Here is a 24,344-nt window from a genome sequence, read left to right as displayed (position 1 = left end):
GCTGCAAAGATCCTCTTTGCCCAAGGTCACTTTCCCAAGGATGCAAGGACTGAGGGATGCTGGAGTATAAAGGCCTGGCCATCTTGGCCCAAGTCAAGACAACTCTGAGGAGTCATTCTAGTTCCAGAGCTCCCTGGCATGCTGGCTCTACAGCTCAACTCCTCTTCTGCCCCCCTTGCTTCCTTCCCACCCTTCAAAGAGCATTCCCTAATAAACACGCTGGATACAAAACTATACCTGAGAGTCAGCTTCCCAGGTAACCCAACCTGTGTCAAGTACATTTTCAATCTTGTTTATTATGTCATAAAATTCACAGACTCTGGAACTTTGCTTGTGGAAGCACAAATGATCCTTTGAATGCTGTAAGACCCAGAAAGTGGTAGAGACACAGAAGAAAAAACTAGGCTTTTAATGAAATGGGAGAGGCAGATAGAAACCAGCATGTATGTGATGCAGTTTCAGTTTCTGAAGAAAAACAACAAATACGTAAAAGGTCAGCATGGCCAGTGAAACTGAAAGCTAAGAACTCAGATGAGGCAATCACAGAGGGTGATGAAAGAGAGAAACATCTGAGACAGGAGGAGAACAAGAATGGCCTGGTGAGAAAAGGAAGAAGACTAATACCAAACACACGCAGCCAAAGATCCTGGGGTAGAAATAACCCATCTGAAGGCGGGCTCTTTATCGCACAAAACTACATCCAATCCCTAAGAGGTACTGCCCCGTGGTATGACAAGGCCAAAATGTCATCCTGGGAATTGCCGCTAATTAAACTCAGGATTGAATCAACGCTACTGAAGAGGCCAGGGAGATTCCCATGGTGCTGCCACTAATCAGGGCCTTTACAGAAAACTCCCAACAAGATGGGAGGACAGAGACAAGCTTGAACTCTGCATCTGCCTTCTAGAGAGAAAGCCAGTGATGCTGCATTGCCAATGGTTATGCTGAAATGGTGGTTCCGGGTGACCTCCAGGAGAGTAGGGGTACTAGGGTTAGGTAAGGAGGGTGACTGAAATTTAAAACAAAGTGTCAGCAAAGGCATTACTGAGAAGATGACATCTGGGTAAAGACCACAAAACAGGTTAGGAAGTTGGTTTTATAGTTATCAAAAGGATGAGTGACTACACAGAGAGAAAGAAAAGTGACCTAAGCAGGAACGATGCCGATGTACAAGGTTCCCCCAGCAAGGAGGCCAGTGTGATTGAGAATGAGCAGATGGGACTGAGGTCAGGGAGACAGGATGGGTCATGCAGGTTCTTCTGGGCCACTGCAAGGACTGTGGGTTCAATTGAGAGAAGATGGAAATCCAAGGAAACATAATTATGTAAAATGACATGATCTGACACTTCTATTCCCCTTCTCTGGGTTTACTTTTCTCTATAGTATTTCTCATTGTCTGAAAAAGTAAAAATGTTATATATTTATTTCTACCCATTAGAATGCAAGCTCTCATTTTTTGTCTGTTTTGTTCACTGATGTAGATTCATTTCCCCAATGTCTGGCACTTAGTAGATAATCAGTATTTATTGAATGAATGAAACATCTTGAGAACCAGGAGAACTCTTTCCTAAATGGCAAAATGAATGCAGACAAAGAAAATCTTGCTTCTATTTCCTCGGCAGGTCTGTTTTAAAATAAGTGTTATGAGGCTGAAACAAAAAATATTTACTATCTCTTTTAGGTACTTGGGAGGGGCCCTAAAACTAAATATGTTTCTAATTTCTAATAATTGGACGCCACGGTTCAGGGGGAAACCACAGAAGCATGAACAGTTTGAGAGATGTTACATTTATGGGATTCATTCATTAAACACATATTAAGTAACAGAATCTAAGAGATCCTCAATACTGAGATTTAAAATGCACCAGATTCCAGAGCTACTGCCTTTCTGGGTGGGGCAGGCAGGTCATTCTCAAGGCAGGAAGAAAGATGTGGTGGTGGGGAGGGGAGCATTTACTAAGTACACTTGTTCCCTCCCTATCAGGATGACGACTCTCCTTTGAAAACCACTGAACCAGGTGATTCTCAGAGTACCCCAGCTGCAAAAAGTTTGGGATTCACTGGTAAAAGAAAATGTGTCATTTTTTTCATATAAAAGTTTCCAACATACCCATAGTTTAGGATCCAGAAAGTTTTTTGTAACCGGTTTAGATGTCTTTTCATGATACTTATGTTTCCAGATCAATCTGGACTCAATACATGACAAAAATGACTTCTGTTCACAATGGAAAAGGATGCAGGTAAAATATAATTGAAATTTAATACAGCAAAATGAAAATGTATTGAAAATAGGAAGGAAAAAGGGGGATATGGTGGGAGAGGACGATGTCCAGTACCTGTTGACAGAGGAGTCAGTAAAGAAACCCATTTTCCCTCTGGAAGCAAGGCTCCCACGCACTCTCTACCACCATTAGCCCTTTCCCCAGTAAGTTCAAAAGTTCTTTGTGAGCTCACACCAGTCATTTAACTTCGGTGAGTCCCTATTGCTTCACTGTACAAAAGGGCTACCTTACAAATCCCACTCATCGGGGGTTAGATAATATAATACACGGAGAACACTTAGCACAATGCCTGGACCACAGGAAGCCCTCACCCTCAATAAACGTCAGCAGTGGTGATAACACTGCCCGTGGAGATTTTATTTTCCAAAGATATATGTCTGTGCAGTCATCCTCAGAAAATAATACATCATGGAGCAGTCACACAGAGAGAGGGATGTGCCCGAGGAGCCCAGGAGTCTCAGACTAGACCCAGCACATGAGAGTCAGCTTGCGAGCCTCCAGATGATTCCCCTAGACTTCCAGCCTCCCCTGCTGATGCCAAGTGGAATGGAGACAGGCTACGCTGCTGACCAGATTCCAAATTCCTGACTCACAGAAACTGTGAGAGATAAACGATTACTGTTGTTTGAAATCGTTAAGTTTTGGAGTAGTTTGTCACTCAGCTTTGGACAACCAGGACATGCCATTAACTGGCTCGCTTGTTCACATCTAATATAAAAACCACATCATGTTAATTTTTTTGTTGTTTAAAAAGAGATTTGAATGGTTCCACATCATGCACAGGATAAAAAGAACCTGGAGGCTCCTTGACAGACTGTGAGACTCAAGGCGGGGATTATATCTTGTCCACCAGTGAATTCCCAGTACCTCAGCAGTTCCTCATCTAGTAAGTGACTTCACTGGCTGGGATGAAACCAGATGACAGGGAAAGAGCAAACAAAGAAGATGAACTATGAAAACCAGGTATTCAACAAGTATCGACAAGGCTCCTTCCATGCAGTGCTGGGGATACTATTGTCCAGCTGCCCTCATGGAGTCTGTGAGGGGAACCAACAATAAATACATAAATAGCATTTGTCACCCTCTGAAATTCTGAAAAAACACATCCGAGTAATGGAAAGGAGCTGGGTGAGTATGTGTCAGAGGTGGGGGACAGGGTGGGATATTTCGTTAAGGTAGTAAGGAAACTCTCTGAAGATACAACATTTCTGCTGAAACCTGCATGACTGTGAAGCCATGGAAAGATCTGGGAGAATAAAGGAACAAGAATGGCTTAGCAAGTGCAAAACCCTAGGGTGAGAAGGGACATAAAACTCTGCTTTGTGCTTCCATGATGCTGTGGGGCTTGGGTGGTTCAGTGTGCATGCACAGATTTCTTGCTTAGAAAGTCTAATATATAAACATTTGAACTTTGTAAACTGAAATTAGGGTCTGATTATGGTTTATTGGCCAACATTTTAACAGATACTTTTGTAATTAGTACATTTCTGCATTGGACATCTTTGCCCCACATCACTCCTCTTGGCACTGACATTCCAGCCCTTGCTGACAGAATCTCACTTCAACTGCACCGTCATCATGTGCTTTCCACTCTGGGCCTTCTCTGCCACCATGTGGAATATGTGTAGGAAACCCGTGAGCCATTCTGACAAATGTGCAGTCCCATGATAGACTTAACACCCCATGGGGCAACATTTGACCAGTAGGGAATGGGGGAAAGTGGACAAATAACGAATATCACCCACCCCAATTTATCTAGTAGCCAATTTTAAGGCACATTCTTGGAGGGTGTCCTGTGGGAACAAGTCCCAGTTGCCTACAATGGTGACCAAGTTGATGCACAAACTTTGGATTGGGTTTCCTTCGTTCCCTATTAACTCTTACCAGTCTCAAATGCTGTTCTTTGGGATTATTCCTCAAAATAAACTAATTGCCCCTAAGCCCCTGTCTAGGCTCTGCTACTTTAAAGAACCAGTCTACGACAGCATTTAAATTTCATTTACAAAAATACAATTTAGGCTGGGCATGGTGACTCATGCCTGTAATCTCAGCACTTTGGGAGGCCAAGGCAGGAGAACTGCTTGAGCCCAGGAGTTCGAGACTAGCCTGGGTAACATAGTGAGAACCTCACCTCCACAAAAAAATTAAAAAACGAGGTGGAGGATTGCTTGAGGCCAGGAGGCCAAGGCTGCAGTGAGCTGTGACTGCACCAATGCACTCCCGTCTGAGTGACAGAGACCCTGCCCCCCTCTCTCTCTCTCTCTACATATATATATGCGCATGCATATATATGCATATATATACACATATAATTGATATTCAATTATTTAAGAATATTATTAACCCTCTAAAGCAAGTGATCTTCTAGGAGTCTAGACAAGGCTAACAGAATACTGGGCTTTTCCTGTCTAATTCTACCCTAAATTTTCTTTTAATATTTGACTTTTTTTTTTTTTTGAAGTAGGTGATATCTAATGTCCAGAGGCACTTTTCTCAAAGGTGTATGGTGGCATTTACTCCTTTAAATTCATAACCACAAACTTTAAGTGGGCCTTTAATGCTGCAGGCAATCTATGTGTCCCTCTTCTATTAATCTCCCAATTTCCTGATGGACTATTTCTCATCTTTTCTCTCTCTTAAACCCTCAAACCACCTTCCCCATCCTCACTCTCAGCTGCTTCCTATTCCACTGAGAAAACAGGCATCAGAAGAGAACTCACACACACTCTCACCATATCTACTCCCCCTAAACTCTCTGCTTTCTCTATGGGCACCATAGTGAACCACAGATGTCCCCACACATGATCTGCATCCCATCCTTCGTTGCCCTACTTGAGGATAACACCCCAGACATTCTTTTCTTTCCCTTATATCATCAACTTTTGCTCTCTGATGGACAGCTCTCATTAGCACACAAGAATATCCTTAATACTATCTTTTTTAAAAATGAAGACAATACAAGTTCTCTTGATCCTCACCTTGATCCTCTTCTCTTCTCTATCTCTACTCATGCTCTTGGTGATCTCATTCAGTCTGTGGCTTTAGACCATCTCTATGCTTTTGAATTTGAGACCTTTTTCTCCTCACCTCCAGTCTCATATCCAACTGCTTACTCTGTGTATTCATTTTATATTCCTGTGGTAACAAATTATGACAGACTTAATGGCTGGAAACAACACAAACGTATTATCTTATTGCTTTGCAGGTCAGATTATCCATCTCCCTGGGTAGAAATCAAGGGGTTTGCAGGGTTGTGTTCCCTTCTTGAGGTTATAGGGGAGAATTTGTTTCCTTGCCATTTCCACCTTCTAGCAGCCGGCCACTTTCCTTGGCCAGTGGCCCCCTTCCCCCATCTTCAAATCCAGCAACGTTGCATCTCTCTGGCCATTCTCCCATAGTCACCTTGGCCTTTGACCACCATGGGAAAGACTCTACTTCTAAGGACTTGTGTGACTAGGTTGGGCCCACCAGATAATCCAGGATCATCTCTCCATCTCAAAGTTGTTAACTTAAGCATCACAATCACAATGTCCCTCTGGCTACCAAAAGTGACATATTCACAGGTTCTGGGGATTAGGCTATGAACATCTTTATGGGTCATTATTCTGCCTACTACACTCTGCATCTTCAACTGGATGTTTAACAGACATGGCACACTCAGTATGTCCAAGCTGACCTCCAATTCTCCCTCCACCACAGATCTCTCCACCCAAAGTTTTCTGCATCTTGGTTGATAACAACTCCATTTTTCTAGCTATTCAGGCCTGAACCCAAGGAATCATCCTTAACTCCTCTCCCTCTTACATCCCGAATCTAAGTCACAAAGAAATGGACTTTGTCTTTAACACATATCTAGAATCTGATCACTTCTCACCATCTCCACTACTGCTGGTCTGAGTCATCATGTATTAGGATTCTTGCTATCACTTCCTAACTGGTCTCCCTGCTTCTCCCCTTCCTCTTTACAGTCTACTAGAGTCTATTTTCTGAGCAGCCTTCAGCCAGTTTAAGCATGATCTTTTTAAAAATTATGTCAAATAATATTGCTTCTCTGATCAAAATGCTGCAGTGACTCCCTGGCTCACTCGGAACAAAAGCCAAAGCCCTTCATGGTCTCCACCCTCCACCCAGGGTGGAGGGCCTATCTGACCCTATCTCCTACTCATCTCCCTGCTCTCTCCCCTCCAGCTACCCCTCACCACCCCTCAAACACTCAGGTGTACCTCCCCTTAGGACTTGGCTCTCGCTATTCTTTCTGTCTAGAACACATTCTTACTCCACTATCAGCTTAATGTCCCACCCCCCCCCATCCCTTTTAGTTTTCTATTGCTGCCATGACAAATTATCACTAATAAAGTAGCTTAAAGACAATACCCACTTAGCATCCCACAGTTGTGTAGGTTAGAAGTCTAGGTACAATTTGGCTCAGCTGGGCCCTCTGCTTAGTCTCACAAGACCAGAATCAAAGTGCCAGCAGGGATGTATTCCTTTTGGAGGCTCTAGCGATGGATCTCCTTCCAAGCTCCTTTGGGTCTTTGGTGGGATTCAGTTTCTTGCAGCTGCAGGACTGATGCCCCATTTCCCTGGAGGCCGTTCTTTGCTCTTCAAGGCTACATGCCTTCCTTCTTGCGTTTGCCATGCACCCTCAGCATGGGTGGGTGGAGTCTCACATTTCGGATCACTCCAACTGCTTCCACATCTCTCCAACTCTAGCCAGTATAATTTCTCGACTTTCAAGGGCTCATTGATTAGATTGGGCCACCCAGATAATCCAGGTTAACCTCTATATTTTAATAGTTGTAACCATAATTAGAGCTGGAAAGTCCCCTTTGCCATGTAATTTAACCTAAATATTTACAGGTCTCAAGGATTAAGGTATGGACTTTTAGGGGTCACTCTGTCTACCACATCTCCTTTCCTGACCATGGTATTTATACCACAACCCAGCTCCCTACTTCCTACCCACTTTTGATTTCTCCTTTCTCTGCTCTATTTTTTAAGTTTTTCCACCACTGCTCTTACCACTTTATAACAAACCATACAATAAATATTTACTATGCCTGTTTCATTGTCTGTCTTCTCCTGATAGAAAACAGACTCCATTAGGTCAAGAATCATTGTTTTGATTACTGATATTCCAAAGACTATCTGGTAGGCACTCAATAGGTATTTCTTGAATAAATAAATGAACTTACCCTTCCATAGAGTTATTTTTACTTTCAACAGTTTGAACATGCTAATTAGAATAAAGATTCTTAACTGACGATGAGGAAGATGGATAAATATCAAAAAATTGCTTTCTTAATATTTTCCCATGGCTGTGGTCAATAGCATCTGACTAGCTTAGTTCTTATTAATGAAGACTCATAGCAATGTATTTAATTATTGTTTTTATGAAAATAAGAACACTTAATTTTTATACTATTATCCAGGTATACAAGCAAAACAAATTGAGTTGTTGAGTTAATCTTGTCTCAAATGTATAGAAAAATAAACTAAAATAGTCATAAATACTTTTTTAAAAAAATTCTACAAATGCCTCTGGGATGGAAAACTGAACCATTTTTGTTTAAGGAAGTACTACCAGAAATGAGTGAGACTTGCTCAAGTTTAAGACCACTAATTGCCTTCAGCAAGTTTAAGGCTGGAAAGAGGATGACAAAACTATAAAGAAAAAAAAGAATTTTGGAGCCAAAAGCACTTTAGAAATAAAATTCACACTTTATAGAGGAGGAACCTGAGGCTCAGAGAGGGTAGGTAACTTGTCTAATCTCACAGCTCACCAGTGATGTGATACTTTGGATAAAGATTATTACAGGAGAGAGTGAAAATTAAACTTCTGTTATTCCTTTAAGCATTTACAATATTCACTTAATAAGCTGATTCTCTACTTCAAAGGGCTGGAACCAACACGAATGCTCACAGACAGTGAGACTTTGCCTACCAGCCTTGTTCTTGTCCCAACTAGGTCAAAATGTCTCATTTTGGGTGGAGTGTTCTGGACAGGGGCAATCCCAAAGAAGTATGGCCAAAGATCTTGCAATCAGAGTGATTCCCAGAGGGCTACATACGACATCACTGTACTGAGGACAAGCTTATGATAACACACACCGAGAAACCAGAAAGCTTATGGGGTAAAACACAATGGTGTCTGACTAGATTATCTATATGTTAGTACGAAAAAGTGTAGTACTGCCTTCTTATCTGGGGTTTGCTTTCTGTGGTCTCAGTTACCCATGGTCAACCTCAGTCCAAAAATATTAAATGGAAAGTTCCAGAAATAAACAATTCACAAGTTTTAAATTGTGTGCCATCTGAGTAGTGTGATGATATCTCATGCGGTCCCTCTCTGTCATGAATCATCCCTTTGTCCAGCGTAGCAACGCTGTCTGTGCCACCATTCTTAGTCACTTAGTAGCCATCTCAGTTATCAGATTGACTGTCACAGCATCACAGTGCTTGTGTTCAACTAACCCTTATTTTACTTAATGGCCCCAAAGCATAAGAGTAGTGATGCCGGCATATTGTTATACCAGTTCTATTTTATTAGTTGTTGTTGTTAATCTTTTACTGTGCCTAATTTGTAAATTAAACTTTATCATATGTATGCATACACAGGAATAATATATAGCATATATGGGCTTCAGTACTATCCATGGTATCAGGCATCCACTAGGAGCCTTGGAATGTGTTCCCTGTAGATCAGAGAGAACGACTGTAACTGTCAGCATAAGGATTTTGACAAAACCTGTAAGTACTTATAGATCTGGACTCGTTGCCAGCAGAAAGGCAAAAATGAAGTGAAGCATATTTTAAGGGAAGAATAAATAAGATATATTTTGAATAGGGTTCTCACACAAACACAAAAGACAGCAGGAACTGATGTGAAATAGTTTCTAAATTTACCACATCACAACCTTCTGCTTTTTGAATACCTACAACAGGAATGAAAACCAGCACAATAATCCAGATCTATATTTAAAGCAACAGCTCGTTTGTGTGGTATTTAAGACAATATTTCATTCACTTTTAAGCACTTAGCATTAAGGGGAAAAAATCAAGAAATTGGTTTATTTAGGCAACATCCAGAGAGTGATTCAATGGGAGAGCATCAGTGTTACACAGAAGGAGAAAATAAGTCTATTTCTGGAGCCACCAATCAACTTTCCTCACCATGGTTACAGGCTGTGTTTCATAACTTTCCAGAATCACAGATGATTCAAAATGACCTTGGTAATAATTTAGACCAAATCTCATGTTTTATACATGGGGGAAACTAAAGCTTAGAGAGGTGGGGCAGATTGTCTGACACCACAGACCTTTAGTGACACATCACAACCAGAACTCAAGTCTCCTCACTCCTAAGGAAAACTGTGAAATCACTTACTGCTGTAGTCTGAATGTCTGAATTCCCCCAAAATTTGTATGTTGAAATCTTAACCCCCAAGGTGATGGAATTAAGAGGTCAGACCTTTGGAAAGTGACTGGATCATGAGAACATGATTGGGGTTAGTGCCCTTATAAAAGAGATGTCAGAGAGCCTGCGACTCCCTTCCACCATGTGAGGTCACAGGGATCAGCTGCCATCTGGAAACCAGGAAGTAGGTCCTCACCAGAGACCAATCTTCCCATACCTTGATGTTGGGTTTTCCAGCCTTAAAAACAGTGAGAAATAAATTTCTATTGTATATAAACCACACAGTTTGTGGTGCTTTGTTGTAGCAGCACAAACAGACTAAGATACTAACCTCAGGAAAAAAGGTACACTTTAATTTCTGTCTGGCTTTTATTGATTTGTAAACTATTTGAAATTGTTTCAGCAGTTAAAATCTCTATGTGTTCCACATGGTTGAGGAAAACCTTTCAAAACTACATTTTTATACTCATAACTTCAGTGCAACTTGAAAATATAGATGTGTTCAATATGAAAATATTAATGTGCTCAATGCTGACTCAGATGCTTCTTAGGATTGTAACTGTTTCCTACTAGGCAAGAAGGCCTAAGTGAAAAAGAACAGATAAACTCCATGCACTGTGCAGGGCTCTATGAAGTGTGTTATCCTAGATATTTAATATTTATGTATATTCTTTGGTCTTTTTAACTTTCTTCCATTTTCATGTACATATGTATGTATATATGGAAAGATCTTATTAACTTGGATATTTGGTAAGGGTATATCAGAATAGAAATTAAAGCAATACAGTTTTTATGTCATATTTTACTAAGTAGAATTCATCTTGAACCTCAAACAGCAGGTGTAGATTCTCAATACTTTACAGAGAAATCTTATATTCATTTATCTAGCATATATTATTATGTGTGTCTACTGTGTGCCAGGCACCATGTTATAAACTGGGATTTCAAAACATCACCTCCCTGCCTTCGCTGAGTGCACTGTCTAGCGGAGATGGGTATGAACAGATACCTTTCATGGCATGGAAAAATGGGGATAAAACGGAGGGAGATGACCAAGAATCATGAGGGTCAAGAGAGGATGTCTGGAAAAAGGAGAAAATTATCAATCAGGGTCATAAAAGAAGATTTTGCCAGGCAAGGAAGAGAAGGAATGTGTTTGAGATGGAGGCCATAGCAATTATGCAGAAGCAGAGATGAGAAGTGGAATGTCTTAGTCAGGCCCTGGCAGAATGCAAGACTCCACCTTCTCCACACCTGTATTCCTGCAGCCACATGCTAGCTAACCTCATTTTAAATCCATAATCACCTATCTCAGTAGACCTTAAATGCTGCCTAGCAATCAAACTTCATTTCCCTAGTGCAATACTCTCCCTTTCTCCCAAACCACTCTGTATGCCTCTTTACCTTTCTCTTCAAGCCTCCAATATTTCTTTCCTGATCCTTCATCTCAGCTAAGAAATGAATAAACTGCTCTCTAGGGAAATGACAAGTGATAAGGGTGGAAAAAAGCTTGGGCAGGTCAGCAGGATCCAAATGACACTCTGTAGATTTGGACTTTTTTTCTCAGACAAGGAGGAGCCAAAGACCTACTACCTCCACAAGAGAGGACTCTGGCAGAAGATTCCTAAGGGGCAAGAAGGGAGGTAGCGAGGGTCAGTGAGGAAATGAACGTGAATGAGAATCCAAATGAAGGCAGTGGCCATGAAGTAGACAAGATAACATTAAGGAAATAAAATCAAAGTCTACTTTATAATGAAATAGTGGGTACATAAGGGAGAAGATTGCAATTTCTTAGCAGGAAAATTATATTTAATTTTAATCCACTGGTTTTAAAGTTTGTTTCTAAGAAATTGCAATTAGCATAATTTTAATATAAATAAAATTGTATTTTCTGCTTCTAGGGTCTTTCTTGTAATAATAATAAAACAATTAACATTTGAACTGACCTAAAGGCCTATGATTTATAGCCAATAGAATCATTCATCTGCCCTTAGCATTGAAAGATCTTAGGAATAACAACAGTTCTTTCATCAAGATGTTAAGTCACTCAGTTTTTAGGACAAGTAACTGTATATAAAATACTCTAATTTTTTTTCTAAATAATTGGGAAAGGAAAAATAAATACTAGAATTCTGGCTACACAGAACTTTTTCAGGTACATATGTTTATAGGTAAACATATACATACAGATAGTAAGAAGTAAATATATAGACTTCTCTGAAGAAAACATGAAGCATTGAAGTTGTGTATATAACATACTTTCCCCAGGATCTCTTACTGAAAGGATGTAGAAAACAGAAGGACTCTGAATCAAGAGATACCAACTTTGCATTCATTTATCACTTCAAATCTCCTTCCTATATCAAGTGATAGCTGCAGGGTTTTTTAACGAAAAGACGATTTTTTTCTTCTTAGGTGTGCTTCTCTGATAGCAACCTCTACTTCACCTCTGGGAATCTAGTAGTGAAGAGGAATCCCTCCTCTATGGACTGTATCTACAAAGCAGGTGCATTCACATCATAAAAGCTCAGTAAGGTGCCTGTCAGATCACTACAAAATCTGCATATGAAGATCTTTATCTATCACAGCAAAAGTGTGCAGAACTTGTAACAGTGGTTCCCAAACCGATTTGCATTTAGTGTCGAATCTTATATATCTATCTTATATATGTATATATCATGCCTTGGCCCCATCCTAGACCAGTTAAATCAGAATCACTACAGATAGGTCCCAGATACCAGTATTTTTTAAAAGTCCCCAGATAATTCTAATATGAAACCAGGGTTGAGAACCACTAGCCAGAAGCTTCTCTAATGTGATCTGCAGACCAGCTGCATCTCCTGGGAGACTTAGAAATGCAGCATCTCAGACCCCACCTGAGACTAACTGAACCAGAATCTGCAATGTAATGCCATTCCCAGTAATTCTGTGCACATTCAAGTATGAGAATCACTGGCCTAGCGATTCTCACTGGTCTTGCATTGAGTGGGCAAGTTCTAAATAATACTCATTACATGAAGTAAACCCTCACCTTGAAGATCACACTTTGATCCAGCAGTATAAATGTATATAAATGTAAAGCAGTCCCCCAGAAACCATCTGGGACAGCTCCCTATACATGGAAAGAATGTTAGAGGCAAGTCCTATCAATATATGGAGCAGGGCATTGGCTTGATGTGAAACAGTTACTAGTACATCCCTAGTTGAATCTAGGGAGGCAGGGAATGGAACTGGTGAAAGGTACAAAAGAAACTTTGTAACTTGACATTTTAAACATTTTAATTTGTTATATATATATTTATACATGTAAATATATATATATAAAATGTTTTTCCCTGAGGTCTAAAATATTTATTTCATCTACACAATAAACATTTCTTTTAGATATACAAAATTTCTTTCATTAAAAGTTCAACGCAACAAGACTTCTAACCTTGTGAAATCATGCAGTTTTTATATTCCTTCATCTCTTGCTTGCTAATCACCCTTCTAAGAATTCTCGCTATAGACAACTAGTGAGCTATGAAAACTGCTGGTGATCCCAGTTGCAGCCTGGCAATGCTGCTAACTGGTGAATGAATGCCTGGTGGACCACGGCTGTGAGAGTCGGAGCAAAATCCAGGTGCGATCAAATAACTTGAGGGCAACCTGAGTGTACAGCTGATTTAGCCCAAGAGGTAACGTTAAAAGTAAAGAAATAACAAAATGGTTTTAAGTTAAAATTTGCTTGAACTTGAGCTCTAAAATTACTCCACAGGAAATTCAAGATAAGGTCATCAATGTAACTACTGTCTGCAAAACATAAAGAAATAAATATTGAAGCAGGGAGTGGCCAAGATGGCTGACTAGAAGCAGCTAGTGTGTGTGGCTCTCAAAGACAGGAATGAAAGAGGCAAATAAATACAGCACCTTCAACTGAAACATCCAGGTGCCTGCACTGGGACTAATCAAGGAAACAACCTGACCCACAGACAACAGAGAAAAGCAAGACAAAATGATGGCCCACCTGGGAGCCACACGGAGTCAAGGGAATCTGCCCTGCCCAGGGAAGCAGTGAGTGAATGTGTGACCCAAGGAAACCACGCTTGCCCCACCAATCTTTGCAACCCTCGGGTCAGGAGAACCCCTCATGAAACCACACCACTAGGGCCTTCAGTCCGACACACAGAAATACCTGTGTGTCCAGAACTATCTGGAGTCTTGGCAGAGCAGCCACTCAGGCACACACAGAAACCCAGCAGCTTTACATAATCCAGCTCCGGGTTTCCTGGCAAAAGTAACTACAACTTAGGCAAAGAGGCAGGTTAGACCTCCATACTTACCCCTAGGAAAGAGGCTGAATCCAGGGTGCTCAGCAGTGATGGTCAGCGGGCCCCACTTCCACAGCACCTCACAGGATGACACACTGGCTTGGAATTCCAGCCAGGCAGGACAACAGTGTTGCATAGAGCTGTGACACAGTTCCTAGGGAAAGGGGTGGCTGCCATTTTTGCTGTTCCAGCTTTGGGCTTTAGAGAGTCCAAACCCACGGGGGCAGAAGGGATCCCCCAGTGCAGCACAGCTGCTCTACCAAAACATGGCCAGACTGCTTCTTTAAGCGAATCTCCGACCTATTCCTCTTCACTGTGTGGGAGCTCCCAACCCAGGCCTCCAGCCACCCCCCACTGATGTTTTCTGGCTGACAGAAATTTGAAAACCTCCGACAAAGAGCTCCCAGAAGGAGGGGGGCCGCCGTCTTTGCTGTCTGGGTGACTTAGCTGTCCCAGCCTCATGCTTGGAGAGCCCAAGCCAACTAGGGGCAGAGGCGGTGCCCCAGCACAGTACAGCTGTTCTAAAAAATTTGGCCAAACTGCTTCTGTAAGCAGGTCCCATATCTTGTTCCTCCTGACTGGGTGAGATCTCACAACTGGGGTTTCCAGGTACCTCCTACCTCTGTGTTCAGGCTGGCAACAGGTCCATACCTCCCTGGGATGGGGCTCCCACAGGAAGGGGTACACTGCCATCTTTGTTGCTTTGCAGCCTTCACTGGTGATACCTCCAGGTACTGAAAAGTCCAAGGCCACTAGGGACTGGAGCAGACCCCTAGCAAACCACAGCAGCACTACAGAAAAGTAGCCAGATTTAAAAAAGAAAAAAACAAAACAAAACAAAGGTCAGCAACCTCAAAAACTGAAGGTAGATAAGCCCACAAAGACGAGAAAGAATCAACACAAGAACACTGAAAACTCAAAAAGCCAGAGTGTCCTCTTTCCTCCAAATGACTGTATCACCTCTCCAGCAAGGGTTCAGAACTGGGCTGAGGACAACATGGCTGAAATGACAGAAGTAGAATTCAGAATACAGATAAAAGCAAACTGTCTGAGCTAAAGGAGTACATTAAAACCCAAGCAAAGAATCTAAAAATCATGCTAAAATATTGCAGGAGCTGACAGACAAAACAGCCAGTAAAGAGTACTGTAACCAACCTGACAGAGATGAAAAACACACTATAAGAATTTCATAATGGATTCACATGTATTAATACCAGAATAGACCAGGTAGAGGAATCTCAGAGCTTAAAGACTGTGTTTCTGAAATAAGACAGATGGAGAAGAATAGAGAAAAAAAGAATGAAAAGGAATGAACAAAACCTCCAAGAAATATGGAATTATGTAAAGAGACTGAATCTACCACTGACTGGTGTACCTGAAAGAGATGGGGAGAATGGAACCAATTTGGAAAACATAGTTTAGGATATCATCCATGAGAATGTCCCCAACCTAGCTAGACAGGCCAACCTTCAAATTTAGGAAATGCAGAGAATCCCAGTAAGATACTCCATAAGAAGGACATCCCCAAGACACATAATCATCAGATTCTCCAAGGTCAAAATGAAAGAAAACATGTTAAAGGCCGCGAGAAAGAAAGGCCAGGTCACTTTCAAAGGGAAGACAATCAGATTAATAAAGGACCTATCAGCAGAAATCCCACAAGCCAGAAGAGATTGGGGGCCAATATTCAACATTCTCAAAGAAAAGAAATTCCAACCCAGAATTTCACATCCAGTCAAACTAAGCTTTAAGTAAAGGAGAAATAGATTCTTTCAGACAAGCGAATGCTAAGGGAATTCATTACCACCAGACCTGCCTTACAAGACTCCTGATGGACACACTAAATATGGAAAAGAAAGACTATTACCGGCCACTACAAAAATACACTGAAGTACACAGACCAGTGACACAATAAAGCAACCACATAAACATGTCTGCAAAATAATCAGCTAACATCATGATGACAGGATCAGATCCACACATATCAATACTAACCTTAAATGTAAATGGGCTAAGTGACCCAATTAAAAGACAGAATGGCAAGCTGGAAAAAGAGTCAAAATCCATTGATGTGCTGTATTCAAGAGACCTACTTCACACACAAAGACACATATAGTCTCAAAATAAAAGGATGGAGGAAAATCTATCAAGCAAGTGGAACGCAGAAAAAAAAAAGAAAAAAAAAAGGAAAGGTTGCAATCCTAGTTTCTGCCAAGACAGACTTTAAACCAACAAAGATTACAAAAGACAAAGGGTATTATATAATGGTAAAGGGTTTGAGTCAACAAGATCTAACTATCCTAATATGTATGTACCCAACACAGGAGCATCCAGATTCACAAAGCAAGTTCTTAGAGACCCCCAAAGAAACTTAAGACTCCCACACAATAATAGTGGGAGATTTTAACACCCCACTGACAATGTTAGACAGATCATTGAGACAGAAAATTAACAAAGATATTCAGGACCTGAACTCAGCACTGGATCAAATATATATGCAACACTGGATCACAGAATATACATTCTTCTCATTGCCACAAAGCATGTACTCTTAAAATTGATCATATAATTGGAAGTAAAACACTCTTCAGCAAAAGCAAAAGAACTGAAATAGTAACAGTCTCTTGGACCACACAGCACAATCAAATTAGAACTCAAGACTAAGAAATTCACTCAAAACCATACAATTGTATGGAAATTGAATAACCTGTTCCTGAATGAGTTTGGAGTAAATAATGAAATTAAGGCAGAAATCAAGAAGTTATTTGAAACCAATGACAGCAAAGATACAACGTACCAGAGTCTCAAATAATGAAATTAAGGCAGAAATCAAGTTCTTTGAAACTAATGAAAGCAAAGATACAATGTAACAGAGTCTCCAGGACACTGCTAAGGCAGTGTTAAGAGGGAAATTTATAGCACTAAATGCCCATATCAAAAAGGTAGAAAGATCTCAAGTTAACAACTTAACATCACAAGTAAAAGAACTGAAGAACCAAGAGCAAACAAATCCCAAAGCTAGCAGAAGATAAGAAATAACAAAAATCAGAGCTGAACTGAAGGAGACTGTGACATGAAAAACCATTGAAATGATCAATGAATCCAGGAGCTTGCTTTTGAAAAAAATAATAAAATATATAGACAACTAGCTAAACTAATAAGAAAAGAGAAGATTCAAACACACACAATCAGATATAAGGGGAGCATTACCGCTGACCTCACAGAAATACAAACAACCATCAGAGACTATTATAAACACATCATTCCTTATAAACTAGAAAATCTAGAAGAAATGGACAAATTCCTGGACACATACAACCTCTGAATACTGAACTAGGAAGAAACTGAATCCCTGAGCAAACCAATAACGAGTTCTGAAATTGTACAAAGAAGAGCTGTGACCATCCCTACGAGAACTATTCCAAAAAATTGAAAAGGTCAAACAAACACAGTCAGAAATGATAAGGAGGACATTACCGCTGACCTCACAGAAATATAAACAACCATCAGAGAATATTATAAACACCTCTATGCTTATAAACCAGAAAATCTTGAAGAAACTGATAAATTCCTGGACACATACACCCTCCAAAGACTGAACTAGGAAGAAACTGAATCCCTGAACAGACCAATAATGAGTTCTGAAATTGTACAAAGAATAGCTGCTACCATTCCTACTGGAAATATTCCAAAAAACTGAAAAGGAGGGACTTCTCCCTAATTCATTCTATGAGGCCAGCATCATTCTGCTACCAAAACCCAGCAGAAAAACAACAGAAAAGGAATTCAGGCCAATATCCTTCATGAACATTGACACAAAAATCCTCAACAAAATATTGGCAAACCAAATCCAGCAGCACATCAAAAAGCTTATCTATCACCATCAAGTGGGCTTCATCCCCGGGATGCAAGGTTGGTTCAACATACACAAATCAATAAGTGTGATTCATCACATAAACAGAACTAAACACAAACTAAAGACAAAAACCACGATTATCTCAATAGATGCAGAAAAAGCTTTCAATAAAATTCAACATCCATTCATGTTTAAAACTCTCAATAAACCAGGTATTAAAGGAACATACCTCAAAATAATAAAAGCCATATATGACAAACCCACAGCCAACATCATACGGAATGAGCAAAAGATGAAAGCATTCCCCTTGAAAACCAGCACAAGACAAGGATGCCGTCTTGCTCCTCCTATTCAACATGGTATTCAAAGTTCTGGCGTGGTGGCTCACGCCTGTAATCCCAGCACTTTGGGAGGCCAAGGTGGGCGTATCATGAGGTCAGGAGATCAAGACCATCCTGGCTAACACGGATAAACCCCGTCTCTACTAAAAATACAAAAAGTTGGTCAGGCGTGGTGGTGGGCACCTGTAGTCCCAGCTACTTGGGAGGCTGAAGCAGGAGAATGGCATGAACCTGGGAGGTGGAGCTTGCAGTGAGCCAAGATTGTGCCACTGCACTCCAGCCTGGGTGACAGAGTGAGACTCTGTCTCAAAAAAAAAAATACAAAATAAAAAATAAAATAAAATAAATCTGGCCAGGGCAATTAGGCAAGAGAAAGAAATAAAATGCCTTCAAATAGGAAAAGAGGAAGTCAAACTACCCTTGTTTTTAGATGATAGGCTGCTATATCTAGAAAACCCCACTGTTTCAGCCCCAAAGCTTCTCAAACTGACAAATAACTTCAGCAAATCTCAGAATACAAAATCAATATGCAAAAATCACTAGCCTAAAATCAAATTCCTATATACCAACAAAGGTCAGGCCAAGAGCCAAATCACAAATGAACTCCCATGCACAACTGCCACAAAAATAATAAAATAGCTAAAAATACAGCTAACTAGGGAGGTAAAAGATCTCTACAAGGAGAACTACAAACCACTGCTCAAAAAAATCAGAGATGATACAAACTGAAAAACATTCCATGGTCATAGATAGGAAGAATCAATATTGTAAAAATGGCCATACTGCCCAAAGCAATTTATAGATTCAAGGCTATTCCCATTAAACTACCATTGACATTCTTCACAGAACTAGAAGAAACTATTTTAAAATTCATATGGAACCAAAGAAGAGCCTGAATAGCCAAGGCAATCCTAAGCAAAAAGAACAAAGCAGGAGGCATCATGCTACCCAACTTCAAACTATACTACAGGGCTATGGTAACCAAAACAGCATGGTACTGGTATAAGAACAGACACATAGACCAATGGAACATAACAGAGAACACAGAAATAAGACTACACACCTACAACTATCCAATCTTTGACAAACCTGACAAAAATAAGCAATAGGGAAAGGATTCCCTATTCAATAAATGGTGCTGTGATAACTGGCTAACCATATGCAGAAGATTGAAACTGGACCCCTTCCTTACACCATATACAAAAATTAACTCAAGATGGATTAAAGACTTAAATGTAAAACAAAAAACTACAAAAACCCTGGAAGACAACCTATCATTCAGGGCATAGACATGGGCAAAGATTTCATAATGAAGACACCAAAAGTAACTGCAACAAAAGCAAAAGTTGACAAGTGGGATCTAATTAAAGAGCATCTGTAGAGCAAAAGAAACTACCAGCAGAATAAACAGACAACCTACAGAATGGGAGAAAAATTTTGCAAACTATGCATCTGACAAAGGTCTAATATCCAGCACCTATAAGGAACTTAAACAAATTTACGAGAAACAAATGCTCCATTAAAAAGTGGGCAAAGCACATGAACAAATTTCAAAACAAGACATACATGCTGCCAATAATGTAATGAAAAAAAGCTCAACATCACTGATCATTAGAGAAATGCAAATCAAAAACACAATGTGATACCATCTCATACCAGTCAGAATGGCTATTAAAAAGTAAAAAAAAAATAGGTGCTGGTGAGGTTGTGGAGAAAAAGAAACATTATATAGTGTTGGTAGGGGTGTAAATTATTTCAGCCACCATGGAAAACAGTGTGGCAATTCCTCAAAGACCTAAAGATAGAAATATCATTCAACCCAGCAATCCCATTACTGGGTATATACCCAAAGGAATATAAATAGTTCTACAAAAAAGACACATGCATGCATATGTTATCGCAGCACTATTCACAATAACAAAGACATGGAATCAAACTACATGCCCATCAATGATAGACTGGATAAACAAAATGTGGCACATACACTCCATGGAATACTATGCAGTCATAAAAAAGAACAAGATCATGTCCTTTGCAAGGACATGGTTGGAGCTGGAGATCCTTATCCTTAGCAAACTAACATGGGAACAGAATACCAAATGCCACATGTTGTCACTTATAAGTGGGAGCTAAATGATGAGAATATATGGACACACTGAGGGAAACACCACACACTGGGGCCTTTTGGAGGGTGGAGGGTAGAAGGGGAGAGAGGATCAAGAAAAACAACTAATGGGTACTAGGCTTAATTCCTGGATGGTGAAATATAATCTGTACAACAAACCCCATGACACAAGTTTCCTGATGCAACAAACCTGCACTTGTACCCCGAAGTTAAAATAAAATTTTAAAAGACTAAATTTTTTTTAAAAAAAGAAACAAATATTGGCTCTCTGACAGCCACTCTCATTATTCATGGGCAATCTAACTCACCTCTCCCATGTCTCTCCCTTGCTTTCCTCCTATTCCTCTGACTTAAAAGAGACCACACTAGTTCAGATCTGAGGACAGAGAGGACCTGACTTGAAACTGAAGTAGTGAGAGGACAGGATGGGAAGAATACAAAAGATGTTTAGGAAGCAAGCAAAGACGCTTAATCTACCTGGGCTAGATGAATTAGCCCTAGCTCTTTATCAGAAGCAGCTAGCAAGCTTTTAAAAATTACTAATTCCCTAGGGCTTACCCAAAGCCAAGTCAGTCAGAATCTTGAGATAGGAGAGTCATTTGAATTTTCTCAAAGCTCCCCCAAAAGATGCTGAGACAGAGTGAGTGCTGAAATCACAGTTGTGGGGTATGAATCTAACTTCCAAATAATAATGCTTCACATATTAGTTGGTGCAAAAGTAATTGCAGTTTTTGCCATTGAAAGGAATGGCTCTGGACACAAGTAAATCATTTTCCAAACTACTTATTACTATTACTTTTTTTTTTTTTTTTTTTTACTATTTTTAATCAAACTAACCCATGAAAATTATTTTTAAACTCAAAGTATACTACTAGGTTTAACATGAGAAACAGCAGGCCAGGTACAGGGGCTCACACCTGTAATCCCAGTACTTTGGGAGGTCGAGGTGGGATGACTGCCTGGCCCAGAGGTTTGAGACCAGCCTGGACAACATGGTGAAACCCTGTCTCTACAAAAATTTAAAACACTAGCCGGGTGCAGTGGATTGCATCTGTGGTTCCAGCTACTTGGGAGGCTGAGGTGGGGGTATTGCTTGAGCCTGGGAAGTCAAGGCTGCTGTGAGCTGTAATCACATCACTGCACTCCAGCCTGGGCAACAGAGCAAGACCCTGTCTCAAAAAAAAAAAAGAAAGAGAAACAGCAATACCCTGCCTCACCTCTCCAGTCACTCCCAAAGGCAAACTACTTAAAATTTTAGTTATTTCTTCTGATATTTAATTGCATATTCCTAAATGTTTAAACTGCTGTCTTGATTTATTAATTTTAGACATTTATCGATATAATTATGGCTGTCCCATTGTACACTAACTTATTTTTTTCCCATCTCATGATACTGTATAGTTATGCCAATGTTTTTTTCCAGACTACCTTGCAGTCAGGTGTGGCCAGGGTCAACATTTTGTCTGTGTCTTTTGGTACAGCTACACCAATTGTTATTAAAATACTTCCAAACTAGCTGGAAAATAGCTGCCAACCAAGCCTTTCCATTTACCAGCTTTTAAAAAACAATAATTCAACCCAAATGCTACTTCCTGGGGAACTAGAACCCCCTTCTGAAGAATATTTTACACTTGGCCAAATGTATCACATCATTTATCAGTTTTGTATTTGTTTTTGTTGAGTAATCCTTCCTCCTATTCTGATCTGGACTGGCTTCTCGATAGGCCTGCTGCACTAACATCATCTGAGGTTTCTCTTCACCATCATCCCAGAATTTTCTTTTGTTTTTCTCCTGTGTTTGACTACCTGTTTCCGGAATTCCATATATTACTGTTTCTTGGTTTATACCCACATTTTTATAAAACATACTATCCATTAGCTTACTGTGAAATGATGCAGAGAATAAATTTTTGAGATCTTTCATGCCCTCAACATGTCTTTATTCTATCTCCCACTTGTCTGTCTTTGAAATTCTAGATTGAAAATCATGTCCCTCAGAATTCTGAAGGAATTCATTCATAGTCCTTAGATTCCAGTGTTGCCATTAAGAAATCTAGTGCCATTCGACCTCTAAATGTTTTTGCATGTGACCTCTTCTTTTTCTTTTCTTTCTTTTCTTTTTTTTTTTTTTTTAAGACATGGTCTCCCCCTGTTACCCAGGTTGGAGTGCAGTGGTGTGGTATGACCTCGGCTCACTGTAACCTTTGCCTCCCGGGCTTAGGCAATCCTTCTACCTCAGCTCCAAGCAGCTGAGACACAGGCATGCACACCACGCCCAGCTAACTTTTTTGTATTTTTTGTAGAGACGGGGTTTTGCCATGTTGTCCACACTGGTCTTGAACTCCTAGACTCAAGAGATCCATTCACCTCAGCTTTCCAAAGTGCTAGGATTACAGGCATGATCCACCACACCCAGCTATGACCTGTTTGTCTTCAGGAATTTAAGATATTCTCATTTTCCTTAGTATTTTCAAATTTTACAATGATTTGTTTTGTAACCTGCATATCTTTTGTGGTCTTTTTTTCATTTATTCTACTGGCTAATCTACAAATGCATGTCTTCCTGTTCTGGGAAATTTTTGCATTACTTTTTTGGTAATTTTTTCTCCCTTACCTTTCCCTGTAATCTCTTTCTGGAACTCTTATTAGTATGATATTATACCTGCTGAACCAGTCCTCTAATTCTATTTTTCCTTTCCTATTTTCCATCTTTTTGCTTTTAATTTCTATTTTATATTCTGGTCCACCCAATGAAAGTTTTTGCCATTTAATTTTTAAAATCTAAGATTCATTATTCTCTGATTATTACTTTTTCACAGTCCCCATTTTTATTTTATAGAAATAATACATTCTCTCTTAACATATTAATTATACGTGTTACGGCCTTGATTATTTTCATTTCCTTTTCCTTGCATTTCTGCTTTCCCTGTGATTTTTTTGTTGTTGTTCATTTGTTTTGGGTTTTGCCTTTTTTACTGAAGGCCTTCTCCAAATGTCTCATATTCATTTACATTTAAGAACAAAGCATCAAAAAACTGACTGCAAGTTCCATGTTCACAGGGGTAGGCGGAAGAGGGAGGAGGGTTATAGGGTTGTTGAATGATGGGCTCACTGTAGAAAGAATGGGTGTTAAGCCATTTTTTTCACCGTTAGACCTCAAATGTCAGTTTCTGTAAGTCCTTGTAAGGCTGCTTATTTTACCCAGAGAAGAGTCCTCCAGTCCTGACTGAATTACCTATCCTAGGATAGGGCTTGGGGAAGAGTACGGAGTTTCACTGTTTAGTGAGCCGAATTTCATTAAATTCCTTTTTCAGTTGATCGTTTTACCTTTCTCCTCTTTTTTGTCTGGCATCCTAAATGCAGAACCTCTATTTTACTTTAATTTCTTCCGAAAAAACATGCCCCGTCTCTGTCAAAGACTTAATCTTGCTGTATGACATAGGAGAAGTGAAGTGAGGGTCTAGTTCCCTTACAGATTTTCCACCTATCCCTCATTTTCAGGCTTATGTCCCACTCCAAAGCCTGTAATTCCAGAAACTTGAACCGGAAACTTTCTGGAATTATAGGGGATATAGTGGCTGTTTCTTCCCAGCATCTCCTCTCAACCTCAGTTAAAGGTACTTAGGTATCAACTTCCTCCGTTATACTAAGGCAGTTGCCACAGGTCTATTTGCTTTTAATCTTCCAAAAATTTGCTGATACCTCTTCTCTACTGTTGCCTCTTCTCATATTTACCATGACTGTAATCGTGTTGCAGGAGAGACTGACAGTAAACACATGGGTTCCATCTACCAAGTTCTAATCTGAAGTCTCATTAACTAAATCTCAAAACCACAGAGACTGCCACCAAAGATGAATCCTTATCAATTTCTTTTAACAGCCATAATTTTTCTGTATTTTACAGACATGCCTGATTAGATACTTTCCCAATTATTTTAATATTTATTACTCTTTATTTTTTAATCATTAAAAATATTCAAGAGAATCCTTCTAGATGCCACAAGACTTGTAAT

At 39.9% G+C, this 24,344-nt stretch overlaps 1 protein-coding gene across 10 annotated transcripts in view; it reads right to left on the bottom strand.

The window, feature by feature from the left end:
• PCGF5 (polycomb group ring finger 5) overlaps window positions 1–24,344 on the bottom strand; it is a 130,894-nt gene that overhangs the window by 94,793 nt on the left and 11,757 nt on the right. For 2 of the 10 annotated variants that reach the window (XM_077946753.1, XM_077946756.1), the window contains exon 2: window positions 5,261–5,417. The exons of the other annotated variants lie outside the window; for them this stretch is intronic. The gene's annotated coding sequence lies outside the window, so the exon portion shown is untranslated. The remainder of the gene's footprint in view (window positions 1–5,260; window positions 5,418–24,344) is intronic. 10 annotated transcript variants of the gene reach the window in all.

Source organism: Macaca mulatta, chromosome 9, assembly GCF_049350105.2.
Source record: "Macaca mulatta isolate MMU2019108-1 chromosome 9, T2T-MMU8v2.0, whole genome shotgun sequence".
Taxonomy (NCBI): domain Eukaryota; kingdom Metazoa; phylum Chordata; class Mammalia; order Primates; family Cercopithecidae; genus Macaca; species Macaca mulatta.
This window is presented reverse-complemented; position numbering and strand designations above follow the sequence as displayed.